Genomic DNA, 16,334 nt, shown 5'->3' with positions numbered 1-16,334 from the left:
GCACCCGAAATGTTCCTCTTTACTAAGTCTCAGCGTGGTGATCTGGGCTTCTCTAATTTGGGGTTTAAGGCCAGGTTTTGTGACCTGAGCCAGTTGCAGGGTCCTTCTGAGCCTCATACAGTGGGGCACCTGGTTGGCTTGTTTTACATGTCCAAGGAGTCAGAGAGGTGGAGTGCTGGGCTTGCTGGAAACCTTCCGGCTGGTTTGGAAGGACCCTGGGCACCGTGCACTGTGCTTCCTCAGGGGAGACAGTTGCTGTTGTCCCCACGCTGCCCAACCCCTCACCCCCATGGTCCTGGGACGTGTCCAGCTGAGGATGTGGGAAAGGCGCCTGCCCCACTTGGGCCCCATGTCCTCAGCTTCCTTCCAGGAGGATGGCTGCAGCCAGCTGTGACCTGGGGAGTCTTAGCTGTACCCCGTTCTGTGGGTAGCCCAAGGGGAATCTGCCCCTGTGTGTGGCCTCCTGCACCAGAGCCCACTCCTCCAGCACCTCAGATGCAAGGTGCTCCTCAGGCCAGCACCCACCTCCCACCAGGCAAATGGCTGCCTCCACACTTTTGCTTGTGTAGCACTCCCTGCCTGGCTGCCAACCCCAGTTCTCCAACTGCCTACAAAACAATCCTTCCCCAGGCTCAGAGCAACACTAGCTTCGTTTTTAAAGTCCTCTTTCATGAATTGCCTCTGTGCATATTGACCATTGTGTTCTGTGCTGCTGGAGCACACTTGGGGTGGATGAAGGGGTCTGTGGGATCATTTAAACTCAGGTAAGATGAAAGTTTGGCCAGCTTCTTAGTGGCATCTTTCTCTGTGGCTCCTCCTTGTTTGGCTCTGGCCCCTGCTCACCTTGCCCTCCTCTGAGCTCCAGAACCCTCTAGAGCATTTGCCAGGCAGAGGGGAAGGCTCTCAAGCAAGCCAGAAAGCCTGGATTGAGTCCTAGCTCTGCCGTTATAGGGACTCCTGCATTTTGACATCTTCATCTGTGAAATGTGGCCAATAATGGCCATGCTGGAGGGTTGCAGGGGAGCTCAGCAAGCATCACTGGGAAAAGCCCTGCACAGCGCAAGAGACAGGTCAGCACTGAGTGTAGTTCATGTGGATTTGTTTCCTCCCCAGATAATAACAGCATCTGATATGGACCCAGGTAGACAGTGGGCGCACAACAAATACTTCTTGGCTTTTTCAGTATTTTTCTTTGCAATATTTTCTTTTGCAATTTTTCTTTTGGAAAAAAGCCTGAGGTGCTTCTAGGTCAGGAGCAGAATCACAGTGTTTGCTCAGTCTCTGAGGGGCCCCTGGCTGTCCCTTCTCTCCACCCCCTACATGCCCCCCCTCCCTGGCCTCCCCATGCCCTCTCCCTCACGCTGCCTGGGCGGCTGCACTGGCCTATAAATCAAACCAGTCCCTGGAGACCTTTGACCCAAACCAGATGGCTGTACAACGCCGGCACAGAGTAAGCTCAGCTTCCAGCAATGCTTGACCCACCTCCCTTCCCCTGCACCCCAGGGGCTGTGAGCTCCTTTAGGCAGCTGCCCTGTCAATCACCACCACTTGGTAATTCAGGCGCTGGCAGCAGCTGGGAGCTGTGACCTCTCTGAGATACTAAGGGACCATCTTGGAGACATTCCATTAAGTCATACAAAGATCTCCCGAGAGTGTGCAGTGTCTCCTTCCTGTGCCACAGGCATTAGCCTGGCCCAGTATCCCAAGCTAGTATGCCCGGGGCCACTGTCTGCCCCTCCTCCTCTAGGAGGCCTTCCCTGACTAGGAAAACTTCTGGAGCTTCTGTAGCACAGAATGTCTGGCTCCTCCAGCCACTCACTCATATATTCTTCATTCCTTGTATTCCTTCTGCAAACGTTCATTGCACTTCTTCTGCCTAGGCCCATGAGCATCCACGTCCCACCAGCCCTTGCTACCAGGACAGGGTAAAGGGGGCTATGGTACAGCAGGAAGCCCAGGACACCAAGGGAACTCAGAAGATAGATGCATTGTAACCTGAGGATCCAAGACAGCTTCCTGGGAAGGAACACTTGAGCTGAGTCTTGAAGGATGAGTAGGTGTTTGCCAGGTAGATGGCGGGGGGGGGGGGTGTTATAGACAGAAGGAACAGGATGTGGCAGGCAGTCACTGGGTATGAAGCAGCTTGATGGATTCAGGGACCTTCGCATTGGAGAACACGCTGGAAGTACATCTGGAGGAGTGAGTGAGGGTTGGAGGCGTATCAGTGAGAATTAAATCAGGCTACATGTAATTAAAAAAAACTAATAACACAGGCTTAAATGAGAATAGAGATTTGTTTTTCTCTCCCATGTAAAAAGTCTGGAAACAAGCAGTCTAGGGATGCTGTAGGGTTCTAGGAGGTCTTCAGTGCCTCAGGCTCCTTCTGCTTGCTGCTTCACCTTCTTAACTTGTGGTTTCTACTCCCAAAGGCACTGCGTGGTCCAAAATGGCTGCTGGAGCTCCAGCCATCGCACCCACATTCCAGGCTGAAAGAGGAAAGAAGAACTGAAGGAGGGCACTTTCCCTGTAAAAAGATATCTCAAAAATACCCTACTGTACTTCTGCTCATAGCTCAATCGCCAAAACTTTATCACATGGGCACTCTTAGCTTCAGGGAAGCTGGGAAATGTAGTTCTGTTCAGTAGGTAGGTGCTGCCTCGAGCACTGCTCTGTAAAGGATCCTGAGGTCCCACCTCTCCTCTGTGGGAAAGAGCACTATGATCAGTTAACAATGCCTGCCCTGGTGTGGGCAACATCCCAGTGTTTGCCTTGCTGGGTTAAGGCCATAAGGCTCTCTCTCCTTAGGGAATTCCCAAGGAATTTGGTCCAGTTCCTACAAACAGAGCTAGGCACATAGCCTACCACTTTCTGAAGCTCCAAAGCGCGGCAGAATTTTGGTTCCTCTGGTAAAGGGTCTCTTGGTGCCCTTCAGTTCTGCTTTTCTTTCTAATCTATGACCTCCTGAAGGCATTCGTCACCATTCAGCAAGGCTGGAGTTTGTAGAATGTTCATGTGGTTATAGCATGGGCAAGGAAGACAAAAAAGTAATACGATATCACTAAGACAGTTGTCGCCTCATCTCCTTGGGTGAGAGGTTTCTCAGAATGTCGGAAAGAATTTGAGGAAATTTCGGAGCCATTCTATTTTCACACCTGGAAATGCATTGTCTTCTGGTTTAATTTCATCCTGCTGGGTGTCAGTTCCAGTTTTCTCAGCTGTGTAATGGGGCTAATAACTGCCTGCCTTGAAGACTTGTTAGGAAGATCTCAAAGAGGAAAAAGCAGTTGAGAAACACAGAGCATAGCAATTAAGGGCCCAAAACTGCTCTGCTGCTTGCTTGCTGTGTGACCTTGGGCATGTTACTCAACCTCTCTGTGCCTCAGTTGCCTTATTTTGCAATGAGGATGATGGTAATAGTGCAACCACATAGGGCTGTTGTGAGGCTCTGACATGTGGTGATCTACATGAAGGGCTTAGACAGGACCAGGCACTGGTTTGCGCTATGTAAGTGGAACAGCTCTTAGGAACAGTCTTTGGGTTCAGGCAGGTCTGGGCTATGTTCTTGGGTTAATTATTTCTCTGAGCCCTATTTGCTTCTTTGTAAAAGGAGGATAATATGATCTACCTTGTAGAGTGAGGATTAGTGATAGAACAGCTGCTGAGTCTTGGATCACAAGACATACCCAATAACTGGGAACTATGGAGAAGATTCTAGTAATGATACCGTGTCCCAGGCTCTCACATCAGTGTTTTGCATGTATCAACTCCTGAACTCTGTTAATATTCCTCTTGGGGAAACTGAGGCATGGAGACTTGTCCAAGGTCACACGGCAACTGAGAAATGAAGCTGGGCTTTGACCTCAGGTCACCTGACTCAGAGTCTGTGCCGACCTGCTCAGGAACGCTGATTCTGAGGAGGAGCAGGCCCTGTCTAAGAGGGGAAAGGAGGGGTGGTGGGTGGAGGCTCAGAGCTTCAGGGCCAGCTGTACCCCTAAGGAGATGCACAGCATGGAGGCCCAGGGCTTCTGCTCCCTTGCAGCCCAGGGCCAGGCCCCTGACCCTTGCTTGGAGGCCGAGCTCTCTGCCCTGTCTGGAAAGAGGGCTGTCCTCGTGGGCTCAGGTGGCAGCCAGTGTGGAAAGCAGTCTGGCTATGGCAGGGTTGCTGGGGGCTGGATGAAGCAGGCCTAGAGCAGGATGCTGCGGAGTTATAGACTCCAGCCCATAGGCAGCAGGAGGGACTGGAGGAGCGTGTGAATGCTGGGTTTAAGGAAGATGCCCTTTTGGTGGGGGTGGGGTTAGGGGTGGGGGTGGGAGGCATCAAGCGCCTTGCACAGGAGCAGGCCAAATTGGAGAAGAAAGTGGAGGGAGGCAGGCCCCTGCAGGGAGGGCTAGCGGAGGGGTAACCCAGGAAGAGAGACCCAGCAGGAGGCCCGAAGTCCAGGGCCAGCTGCCTGATATCCATGATCTCATTTGATCCCCAAGTAGTCCTGGGAAGTGAGTATGACGTATCCACTTTCCAGATGAGGAAGCAGAGGCTTAAGGGGTGGAGAGTGTGCCTGAGGTTGCACAGCCAAGGAGTGGCAGAGCTGGGATGGGACCTGCAGAGTGCTGCACCCCTCCATCTTCCCCAGCAAGGCTGCCCTGGGTAGGTGGAGGGGAAGATGGACAGAGGGTAAAGGCAAGGGTCTGTAACCACCAACTTGACAAGTGGCTGCCTGACAAATTTTGGTCTTGTCTGCAGTGGTGGTGGGGGTGGGACACTTCTGTGCTTGCAACCTTAAATGATAGACTTTTCTTTAGGAAGCAAAAGTTTGGTTGTGCTCCGTGAGTAAGAAAATGGAAGTGACCCTCGAGCAGAGATTTAAAGCCCTGTTGGCCATTTAGGCAGCACCATGTTTAATAGCTGGAACAGCAGCATCAGGCAAAATAAATTAAGATAAATCTGCTCTGCACTCTGGAGTGGGGAACGAGCCCAGTGGGGTCTCCCTGCTCTCTGAGTTCCATTTGGACCCAACACTCCCTCCCTAAGGCCTGTCTTGGGGAAGGGCCCAGTGGCTGCCCGCCCTCTTCCACTAGACCTGCAGAAGCTGTTAGGGCCACCTTCGAGGGAAGGCCTTGCCAATATTACATGGGAACAAACAAAAAGGGTACAAAATCATATGGACAGTGTAAATTTGCTCTGTAAAAAAAAATTATGCTAGAAGGTTGTATTCCAAAACGGAAGGTTATTTCTCAGCGGCAGGATAGGAAGTGACTTTTCCTGCTTCTTTGTGCTTTTATGTACTTCTCAAACATACAAAAGTGTAAAAAGTCTCAAGTACCTGCCCGGCCCCAGCCCTCCAGCCCTCCAGCCACTAGCCGATTCTTGTGGTGTGTATTAGTTTCCTGTGGCTGCTGTAACAAACAAATTACCACACTTGGTGGCTTAAAACAACAGACACGTATTCACAGAAACATTCTTCCACAGTTCTGAAGGCCAAAAGTTGGCAATCAAGGTGTCTGCAGGGCCGTGCTCCCTCTGGAGGCTCTAGGGGAGGGTCCCTCCTGCTCTTCCAGCTTCTGGTGGCTCCCAGCATTCCTTGCCTCGAAGCTCCATCCCTCCAACCTCTGCCTCTGTCTTCACTCAGCCTTTTCCTCTGGCTCTGGATCTTCTCCTCTTATAAGGACTTTGTCGTTGGAATTGGGGACCACCTAGATAATCCAGGATTGTCTTATCTTCACATCTTTAATTTCCTTGCATCTGTAAAAGCACTTTTTCCAAACCAGGTTGGGACACAGACTATCTTTTTGGAAGGCCACCATGCAGCCCCAACCACGTCCCCTCAGCCCCCAGCCCCAGAGCTGCTCTAGTGGACAGTCCCAGGTACTGTTCTGGCCACTCAGCTGGGGGAGTTAAGGCCCTTGGGGCCCCACTGACTAGGGGTCACTAGACACATGCCTTGGCTTCCCCAGCTGCCAGAGGGACAGTGCTGAGCTGAGCAGGCATCACAGTTCCTCAGAGGGTCCCTAGCGAATGAGCCCCAGTGGCCCACAGCAGAATCTGACTCATTAACACACCCCTGGGTTGTCTTTCTCTCTCCCGTCTCCCTCATTTCTATTTCCCCTCAAAACCACCTGCACCGAAGTCCTTATCTCAGGGGAACCCGAGCTAAGACAGGCACACAAAAGCACGTCTGTGTTCATATCCAGATGCTGATATATAGACTTGCATTTACAAAACACAAATGGAGCATACTATCTGTACCATTTCTGCAGCTTGCTTTCTTAATGACTTCATGAAATGCTATAGGATGGATTTCAGGTGCTGGTCCGGTGGCTGTGGAGACCTTCCTGTGGGCCTCAGTCCCCCAGCTAGAGGTTCCCAGTCCTCAGGGAGTGAGAATGTGTGCCGACTCCTTATCCTTACACTGGCTGAGACTCCCCACTTCCCCCAGCAGGCCAGGCCTGGGCTGGGCATCGGAGCTGCAAAGACAGACTGACGTGGGTCCAGCCCATACATCCAGCAGGCAGGACAGTCCGATAAGAGGAGGCAGGGAGCAGATAAAGGAGGGCTCTGCAGGGGAAGTGATGCTCTGAGTCCTGGAATCTGGGTGTCGCCTACTGGGGTAGGAGCTGGAGAGGGAGGGGCCTGGCCAGGAGGGCAAGGCAGGCCAAGGGGACAGCTCTAGCAAAGGTGTGGAGGTATGAAAATTTAGGGCAAGAAGGTGAGCAAATGAGGTATTTCTCATTACTTTATTATTTTCCTGGGCTGTAGTAAATTCTTTTATCGCAGATGTTCTTGGGACAATCCTAGACTGTCAGCAAGCAGGCCTGTGTCTGCCAACAGCCTCGGGGTCAGGAGCCAGAGGTGATGGATGCATTTGGACAGAAGCCCTTACCTGCTTTTTGGGGAGTTTGCCAAAAGCCAGTTAGTTATCTTCGAAACACCAATTTTCAGGGATGTCATAGAATTCATTTCAGAATCTCTGGGTGTTGACAGCTCTGCCACTAATCAACTGGGTGACCTTGGGAAAGTCACTTTAGAGATGGCTTTGGAATTGCAGTTTTTGCTTTTTTGAAGGCAGCTGGTCAAATCTGAGTATATTCACTTGTGGGAAGATGAGAACACTCCTGAACACTTGGCTTGGGAGGTTCCTCTTCTGTTTTTGCCCTCACTCGGACTGCTTGTAAATTGAGGGACATGCTAAGCAAAACACTTCTATGTCTTTCACTTCCTCTCTCCTCCTCCCTCTCTCCCTCTCCATGTCTCTCTCTCTCTCTCTCTCTCTCTCTCTCTCTCTCTCTCTCCTTCCTTCCGTCCCTCCCTTCCTCCCAGATTGGGAATATACATTAGGGTCAGCCCAGATTTCAAACCCCAATTCTACAACCGTGTGACCCCTGGGCAAGTCACTTTTTAAAAATTCAGTCATTTCACAAATATTAATTTAGCATCTACTTCATGCCAAGCACTGTTCCGGGTGCTGAGAATACAAAACAGAAGGGGCAAAAGAGACAAAAATCCTTACCCTCATGAAGCTTGTATTTTAGTAGAAGTAGATAGACAATCAGCCAATAAATGATAATATGGTAAGTGCTGGAACCAAAGGGTAAAAGGAAGAGGAGCAGGGAATTGTGACTTTTCTCTGTATACGTGGGGATGGGGAAGACCTGTAGCACAGTTGCCAGCCCTGTGCTAGACAGTGTACACTTGCTAACTTATCGACTTCTTTGCCCCTGTACGCACTGCAGGGAGGGTCTCCTTCTACTTATGAAGCTCAGAGAGGTGAAGTGACTCGCCCAAGATCACGCAGCTATCTCCTGGCCAGTCTGATGCTTGAGTTCGTTGCTCTTTTCCTCTGGTACTTCCTGCCTCCTTCCCTCTCTCTCCAGGCCCTGCTCAGACGAAGCTGTGGTCCCACCCTGTGACTCCAGGCTTCAGTCATGGACCCTGGGCAGGGGGGATGGTGGCTAGGCTGAGCCTGACCTGCCTGGAGATGAAATGTGCCAGGACCCCCTCTCAGGATGGGAAGAGGAGCTGGAAGGTTGGGCAGCAGTGGCACTGTGGGAATATTTGCAGAGATCATGCATGGAGACTAAGCAGTTTCCTTTCCTAATAGCCTCTTTAGGGAGAAATCAAGCTGTCTTAGATCTGAAACCTAAAAATGCCAGGTGAGCATGAACAACAATAAAATATATAGTAATATATAGTAATGGTCACATATTGTGGTAGGCACTTACATATTGCAAATCTTCCCAGCTATCTTCTCCACATTATAAATGAGGTAACCAGGGCTCAGAGAGGTCATTCAATTTGCCCAAGGCCACCCAGATAATCATTAGCAGATCTTATCCCTGGTCTTATCCCTGGTCTGTCTCATTCTGCCTGACTTTAGCTGCTCCTGAAGATTCTCTCTTGTCCCGGGAGCTCGTTTTGCCACCAGTCACCCCCCACCTCTCCCCAAGTAGCCTCAGCCAGTGTATGCTGGGGTCGGTGAATAAATATCCTAGTTCCGTCACCCCTGGGTGGGCTAAGTCTGAGGTGAGTAGCCTGGTCCCGCCGCTCATCCCCTGCATCCCTCCGATGCTGTGGGATTGAGCTCCAGTCTCTGGCTTTGGTAGCTGCTTTAAGAAGGCACCTTCCTCAGCCACTGCCCACTCTCCAGCCCAGTTTGCCTTGTTTCTGAGACTTGATACGTTTTCTCTGTGGATGCATTTTCCTTCTCAGAGAACATGGGGGACTTACAAGCGCCTCACAGGCCACCAAGGAAGCATTTTATAAGACTTACAGCAGTATTGGAGAAAAGGTGTCGCACACAGTCTTGGCTATCTAACATTGTGTTCTGCTCCCTAAAAGACTGCTTCCTTTCAAAAAATGCTCCTGGGGAAGAGCGACGTGGCAGGGTCGGGGTGCAGAACGGGCTTGGTGCTGGGCATCGGGGCGCAGGAGCCCTGCACAAATTCCCTGGAGAGAATTGCTCTGCGGTGAGACTGCGGATGGGATTTCCGGCTACCCCAAGGCGGAAAATTCGAGACTATAAACTCCTCAACAGCTGTGTCCTCTGTATTGTTTGGGCGGCTGCCTGGAGCACCATGGCTACGGAATGAATACAAATGCACAATGGAAGAGGCTGTCCCGAGGGCTCAGAACAGACTTATTCATTCCTCACTCACCCACCTGCTCCTGCTGGCTCCCCTGAGACTTTGCTGAGACTTAATGCTGTCAAAACTCATATAAATCCCGATGTTATCTGGCTGTGCTGTCCACACGGTCCCAGACATCAGGAGGGAGGAGGGAATTGTCACTTTTCTGTAAGTGTGGGGAATGGATGGGGAAGACCTCAGGCCTGGGATTCCTGGGAATTCCTGGTGCCCTGTCCCGCTGGAACATTTTAGTTACTCTTCCCGCGCACTTCCCGCCTGGGGCCCAGGCACACCGGGATGGCGCTGGCACTGCCGCCAGAGGGAGTCTCCCGAGATGACAGAGGGCCAGGGAGCAGATGTGGACTATTGGAGATCTTGGGTCCAAGCCTGGTGAGCGGCCATGCCAAGTCTAGCATGGGAGGTAGACCTAGACTTGGGAAGCCACAAGAGGGCAGAGAGGGGTGGGAGTAGCAGCCACAGCAGAAGAACTGGGGGCACCTCTTGCCATGGCCAGAAGTCTCTTCTGTACTTCCCGCTGGAAGAGAGGCGAAACCAGGGATGTGACAACCACCCAGGGCCACAAGTGGAAGCAGCTGAGCAGGCCAGTAGGAGGCCTGTGAGTTTACTGACCAAAGGATCAACACAATGGGACCCTCACCTCCCTTCATCTGACCTTCATACTACTTTGGATACAACCTTCGATAGTCCTAGTTAACTGAGCAGCCAGGTCACATTGCCCAGTCTCGGGGAGCTTGTGATTCCCTTTCACGGAATATACTGCTAGGCCAGCTCTCCCTATCCTGCCAGCTGCATTGATTTCGTAGGCCTAAAAGCAGACTACAGTTATCCCTGATGGATTCCGTTTTACTGCACTATGTCAAATTTCCCAGAATATGGAGATGATTTGAGTTACTAATTTCTTCCCAGCTTGTTCTGTTCACGTTTGGTCATGTCATAACAAGCACATTAAAATGCACAGCATCCTACATTAAATATAGCTGATGTGTAACTATGGGTTGGGTTGTGTTGAGTTGCACTTGACTTCTTGACAAAATCTTCTTTTATTTGTGTAGATGTTTAATTAAACTTGTATTAATTTTAGTTTTGCAATTTTCTTTCACTGGTTTTTGAACAAATACTTCCACTCCAAGTCTCAAACATTTTTAAGGCCCTTGAAAAAGTTGTGGGCCAGAGCCCTGTGTCTGGAGTATCCATGGCTGAAACAGCCCCTTCTCTCCTGTCTCCCGGTCAGCTGTGTTAATGTCCTGGCTAACCGTCCTGTCTCTGGTTCCCTGTACTCTGTCTGGTATCTTTTGTACATGGCTTCCAGATTCATCAACCCCAAGTCCCATTTCTCTATGTTCCCTCCTTACTTAGTGTGATGGTGGCCGAGACAAGGCCAGGACACTCGCCTGCATGGGGGAGGAGGTCTCCATCACCAGCTCCCCTCCTCTGTGGGACTCAGTGCCCACTCTACCCTCACACCACACCCCTGTGTTCATCCAGGGCCTTCCGTGTCCCTTGGACACCCCACCCCCACCCCATGCCAATTCCTCCTTCTCTGCCATTGTCCCTTCTCTTACCCTGCCCGAGAATGGGAAGAATTTCAGTAACACTGTCCTAGACCATGATAAGGGCTTTCAAACAACACAGACTATGTTTCTACCCATGGTTCTCTCCAAAGACTCACATTTCCTGAATTCTCCATCCTTTTTCAGGAATATCTCCCAAGGCCTCTTTTTTTTTTTCTCAATTAAATTCAGTTGTATTGAAATATATTCACAAACGATACAATTATCCGTGGCGTACAATGAACTGTTCACAGTATGATCATATAGTTGTGCATTCATCACCACAATCTATTTCTGAACATTTTCCTTAGATCAGAAAGAATCAGAATAAAAATAAAAAATAAAAGTAAAAAAGAACACCCAAATCATCCCCCCATCCCACTCTATTTTTCATTTAGTTTTTGTCCCTATTTTTATCCTCATCCATCCATACACTGGATAAAGGGAGTGTGATCCACAAGGTTTTCACAATCACACTGTCACCCCTTGTAATCTACATTGTTATACAATCATCTTCAGGAGCTTGATAGTTTCAGGTATTTACTTCTAGCTATTCCAATACATTAAAACCTAAGAGGTGTTAGCTATATAGTGCATAAGAATGTCCACCAGAGTGACCTCTCGACTCCATTTGAAATCACTCAGCCACTGAAACTATTTTGTCTCATTTTGCATCCCCCTTTTGGTCAAGAAGATATTCTCAATCCCATGATGCCAGGTCCAGATTCATCCCCAGGAGTCATATCCTGCGTTGCCAGGGAGATTTACACCCCTGGGAGTCAGATCCCACGTAGTGGGGAGGGCAGTGAGTTCATCTGCCGAGGTGGCTCAGTTAGAGAGAGAGAGAGGGTCCCAAGGCATCTTTACTTTGACTTTTGAGGGAGAGACAGAATGGCCTCCCCCATTGTTCATCGAAGAAGGTGGGCTCTGGGGATCTCAGGAGCGCTACTTGGGAGGGAGGAGCTGGTGGGAAGCTGGGATGTGACTGGTAACACAGAGCAGAAGACAAGTGAACCATTGAGAGGGTGGCAAAGTGGGAATGAACAATAATTTAAAATAATTTTAAAGTATAAACCAACAAGAAGAATTATTTAATAATAGTGACCTTTCAGTGACTATCTACTACATTCAAGACCTTATGCTGGGCACTTTACATACATTACCTCATTTAATTCTCACAATAATTGCATGATTACTGCATCCAAGGTCAAATGATCTGGGAGGACAGCCCAGTCTGGTTCTCAAATCTATGTCCTATTGTCACCAGACCATTTTCATACCAACTAGCAAGTATTTGTCAATTCCTGGAGAAACACAGTGTTCCACAGGTCCATTTGTCTGTTCCTTCTCCAGTACCACCAAATGGTTTTAATTATAATAATACTATGGTTGAAAGTCCGCTGTTAATAGCCAGTAGGGCTGGTCCCACCTCATTACTCTTTATTTTTAGTATTTTAGTATTTTTAGTATATTTTGTATTTTTCTGTCTCTTCTTTCATGTTTACTTTTTCAAATAAACCTTAGTATAGTTTTGGTAAGTTCCCCCAAAATCCTGTTGGCATTTTAACTGTGATCATACCAAATCTACAGATTATATTAGGGGATAATTGGCCTTTTCAAGACATCTAGTATTCCCATCCAAGCATAAAATATGTTTTTGCACTTCTTCAAGTTTTCTGTTTTGTCCTCTAGTAAGATTTACATTTTACTCTTATAAGGCACATTTCTTGTCATGTTGTTCCTAGGCATTTCATCTTTTTTTGTTGCTATTATGAAAGGAATCCTATCTCCTATTATACCTCCTAATTAGTTATTTTTCTAGAGGGAAGCTGTTGATTTTTGATTACCAATTTTGTAATTATCTGCCTCACTGGATTCTCATTTCTCTAGTAGGCTCTCTGTTGATTCTCTTGGGTGTTCTAGGCATACAGTCATATCATCTGCAGATAATGACAGTTTTACCTCCTTTCTCTTATCTAATTGTTTGGCCAGTACTTCCAGAACAGTGACAAGTAATGGTGGGGTTAGTGGCATCATATAATTTTCAATGATTAAATAATATGTAACCACTTGGTCAACACTGTAATCTAACTGGTCCTCTAATTTGCACATTTTGGTTGTTTCTGATTTTTCCCTTTTATAAATAAAACCGTAATGAATGCTTTTGTTTATACTTCAACTGTCCCTTTCATTTATATCATCCTTGGTAGATTGTTAGAAGTAAAAATAATTGGCCAAGGAATATGAACTTTTTTTGAGATTCCTGATACTTAGTGCCAAATGATTTTCCAGAACAGGTTTCTCTGTTAATTAAACTAAAATGTATACTTAGAAAGCTTCAAATGTTGGCTAGTGCCATGCAGAACCTCAGGATTAAGGAGCCGTTTCCTTAGAGGGGATGTACATTAAGTGAGCCGCGTCGTTAGCCTTGTTGGGAAGGTTTCTCACTGTGAACTTAGATTTAATTAAGCGTAAGAAATTGTGGCATCAGAATGGTCTAGTCCTGATACTAGTCTGGCCTCTTGGGGTCTCCTGAGCTGAGGTCAAGCGTAGCGTCTGTTCACCTCCTTCCGAGAATCCCCTTCTGTTAGGGACTGATGTAAACGACACAGCCAGCAGACGCGTTCCCCACTGCTGTCCTGACTGGTCTTGTCTGGGCCTGGGGAGCCCCACGGCTGCGGCAGTGGTGGTTGTCAACCTCACAGGGCAGCCGTGTGGCCTCCCTCCTCTCCCTCCCCATGGCTCTGCCCATCTGTGCTACTTTCTGACCATATGTTATCTCACTCTTTGTTTCATCGCTCTTCAGTGTTGTCATTGGGGGTCTTGTCACCCTGACTACACTGTAGCCAGCTGCTGGGTGCATCTTGTCCTTCCCTAGGAGCCCTCATCTTCCCTTGCAAAAATTATGCAGGGTAAGGGTATATCTGTTCAAGTAATGTGAAGCAAGGACTCTCCATGCTCAGGAATGGCTTGTTAAAGTGGCTCGAACAAGTGAGGCCAAGGGTGGGTAGAAGATGTAAGGGGAGAGAGTGGAGAGCCTGAAGAGTGGGCACCCTGGGTCTCTGAGGACTCAATAGCCATAGGTATGGGCCTGGAGAGAGAAGGGGAGGTGGCCTATAAGTACATGGTAACTTTTGGGTGAATGCTTGTTGCATAAACCCCACAAGGACTTCCTCTGAAGTGGTCAGAGCCCCCTTTCCACGGCCAAACCATATAGCTGCCCTTCTGGTGATGACCTAGCACAATGACGGAGGAGAACGCAAATTTTAAGGTGGTTTCCCATGAGACCTGCAATTCTGCCAGTGCAGAAGGACAGGTGTGAGTCGTCATAGATGACTGGCATTGGCCCAAAAAGTTGCCACCCAGAACTTCCAAGGCTGGAGGTAGAGGACATCCCTGTGGCGAAGAGGGGGTGGGTCTCAGAGCCAAACTCATGTCCCCTTGGAGATTGCCACAGCCCCCCCAAGGGTGACCCTGCCGTGCTATAGTGGCCTGGTCCGAGGGTGGTCTGAGGGCCCACCTTTCCCTGCTTCCCCTGAGCACTGCAGATGCCCAGGCTAGGAGGCTGTAGAAGACCTGACGAAAGACACTGAGAAGCAGACCTGGAGGGACAGGTAGCTAGGAGACACCTGCCTGGAGGCTCCCTGCCCAGAACCTGATTCTGCAGTTGGAGGAGAGATATAAGAGTCCGGCTCCCAGGGCTAAAGGTTAAGGTTAATGCCCAGCTTTGCCACATGCTAGACTGTAACCTTCGCTGAGTTACTCAACCTGTCTTGAATCTCCAGCTTCTCATTTGCTAAATGAAGGTAATAAATTCCACCTGTCAAAAGTTCTCCTGCAGATTAAATAACAGAATGGATGTAAACTGCCCGACACAGTGCTGGCACATGGACATGATCACTACTAAGTGGCTCTTATTATTACCTGCATAATAGTCCCTAAATGATGGACAGACACCTCAGTTCTTTCCACCCTATGACAATTTACTTTTCTTTAGGCTGAACAGACAACACACTAAATGTAAGCTGCATCGGTGACGCCTGCCCATCTTAAATTAGTCATAATAGGTTCTGCACTATTCATTTCCATTCACCAGCCCTTGCTCACTAGAGACATTTTAGGATTTCCCTAAAGCATTATAGAGGAATGCTTGTAAATTCATTTTGCTTACTTGCAGGCAATGCTCCTACTTAAGGGCTTTTTACTGTGTGAAAGGTTCTCCAGCCACACGTTCAGTGCCTTTCCTGTTGTGCAGTGGAGGGACTCATGATTCTCATGTAAATTACCTGAAATTCTAATCATTCATTTGTTTATTGATTCAATGATTCATTCGTTCCTTTATTGGAGAGAAGGAATTACTCAGGCAAGAAGGGTCTTTCCAGGCAGAAAGAGTAAGAAATCAGAGTTATGAGGGGGCTTGGGGGGTTGGGGGTTAGGTGTTCAGCGTGGCTAGAATTGGAGTGAAGGGCGTAGTTATTAATTGATTGAATAAACAGTTGCTGACAAATTTTGTGCCAGGCCCTGTGCAAGGTGCTGAAGATACAGCAGAGAACAAGGCGACCAGGGGCCCCACCCCATGGAACTTGTATCTCAGAAAGGAAGGCATATGTCCCAACCGATTACAAAAATTATCCTGTGGTTACTATTGTACTGGGTGGCACACGGGGGAAGTGGAGGTGCTGGGGGAGTGCCTGAGGGGGACCTGGCCTGACTCAGAGGTCAGGGAAGGCCAATCTGGGGAGCCTCTGGGTTTAGAGGAGGAATTAACTACCAGGTGTCTCTTGAGGTGTGAGGATGAAGAGAAAGGCATTCCAGGCGGAAGGAGTGGCATGTGCAAAGTCCCTGGGAGGGAAGGGGCCTGGTACCTTCGAGGAGCTGAGTTGGGGGTGGCAGGCTGGGAGCATGGTACAGAATAAGGCTGGAGAGGCAGGCAGGGTCTCACAAAGGTTAAAGAAGGCAAGCAGAAAGTAAAACTGTGTGTATATAAGAATTTTGAGTGAAGATAATTTGGGGTATGGGTGAGATTATAAACTCACTAACAGGATCCAAGGCCAAGAGGCCCCTTTGAGATGCCTCGTGGTCAAGGTGGTTGCCTAAGGAAAGCATCACCAGAGCTAGAGAAAGCTGCTTGGCAGAGTTCATCAAGCCCATCAAGCAGCAGCTCTGCCTTCACCTCATACCTGCCCACTTCCCTGGCCTGACTCCACGGGTCTCACAGACCTGGATCCTGACTGGCTGTGTGGTCACCATGCTCAGCCCCAAGACTGCTCTGTGTCCAGTCCCTCTGTTCCCAGACCCTAAAACAGGATTTACTACAGCCCAAAGCAGATGTGAAAACTTAAAAACAAAAATGACTCCTGAGTGGCCATGCCTGCCCTGTCTGCTGCAGAAAGTTGTTTGACTTCTCTGTGCTCCTGTGTACCAGAGATCAGATGCAATGACTTTTTACTAGGCTTTGGAAATCCCCATCAGTCCCAGAGGCACATCCTTTGAAGATAGCAGCCGCCACAGACTGGAGCCCTGGCCCCTCGGAGCCGGTAATGAGGCTGAGCTGGCTCCAGTTAGGCCCAGCCCGCCAGACTTTTAAGACACAGCTAATTCTCAAATAAGAGCTGATAGTGATGTGCCCTGGGTGAGCCAATC

At 49.0% G+C, this 16,334-nt stretch overlaps 1 protein-coding gene and 1 long non-coding RNA gene across 2 annotated transcripts in view; one reads left to right on the top strand and one right to left on the bottom strand.

Moving 5' to 3' along the window:
• The window catches only part of SPSB4 (splA/ryanodine receptor domain and SOCS box containing 4), an 82,749-nt gene that overhangs the window by 38,570 nt on the left and 27,845 nt on the right, over positions 1 to 16,334 (top strand). The window lies entirely within an intron of this gene.
• Positions 2,314 to 16,334, bottom strand: part of LOC119527609 — a 40,957-nt gene continuing 26,936 nt past the window's right edge. The window contains exon 3 of the long non-coding RNA XR_005215441.1: positions 2,314 to 2,486. This is a non-coding gene — a long non-coding RNA (uncharacterized LOC119527609). The remainder of the gene's footprint in view (positions 2,487 to 16,334) is intronic.

Source organism: Choloepus didactylus, chromosome 1, assembly GCF_015220235.1.
Source record: "Choloepus didactylus isolate mChoDid1 chromosome 1, mChoDid1.pri, whole genome shotgun sequence".
In the NCBI taxonomy this organism is placed as follows: domain Eukaryota; kingdom Metazoa; phylum Chordata; class Mammalia; order Pilosa; family Megalonychidae; genus Choloepus; species Choloepus didactylus.
The sequence above is the reverse complement of the archived record's forward strand: the minus strand, read 5'-3'. Positions and strand labels throughout refer to the sequence as shown.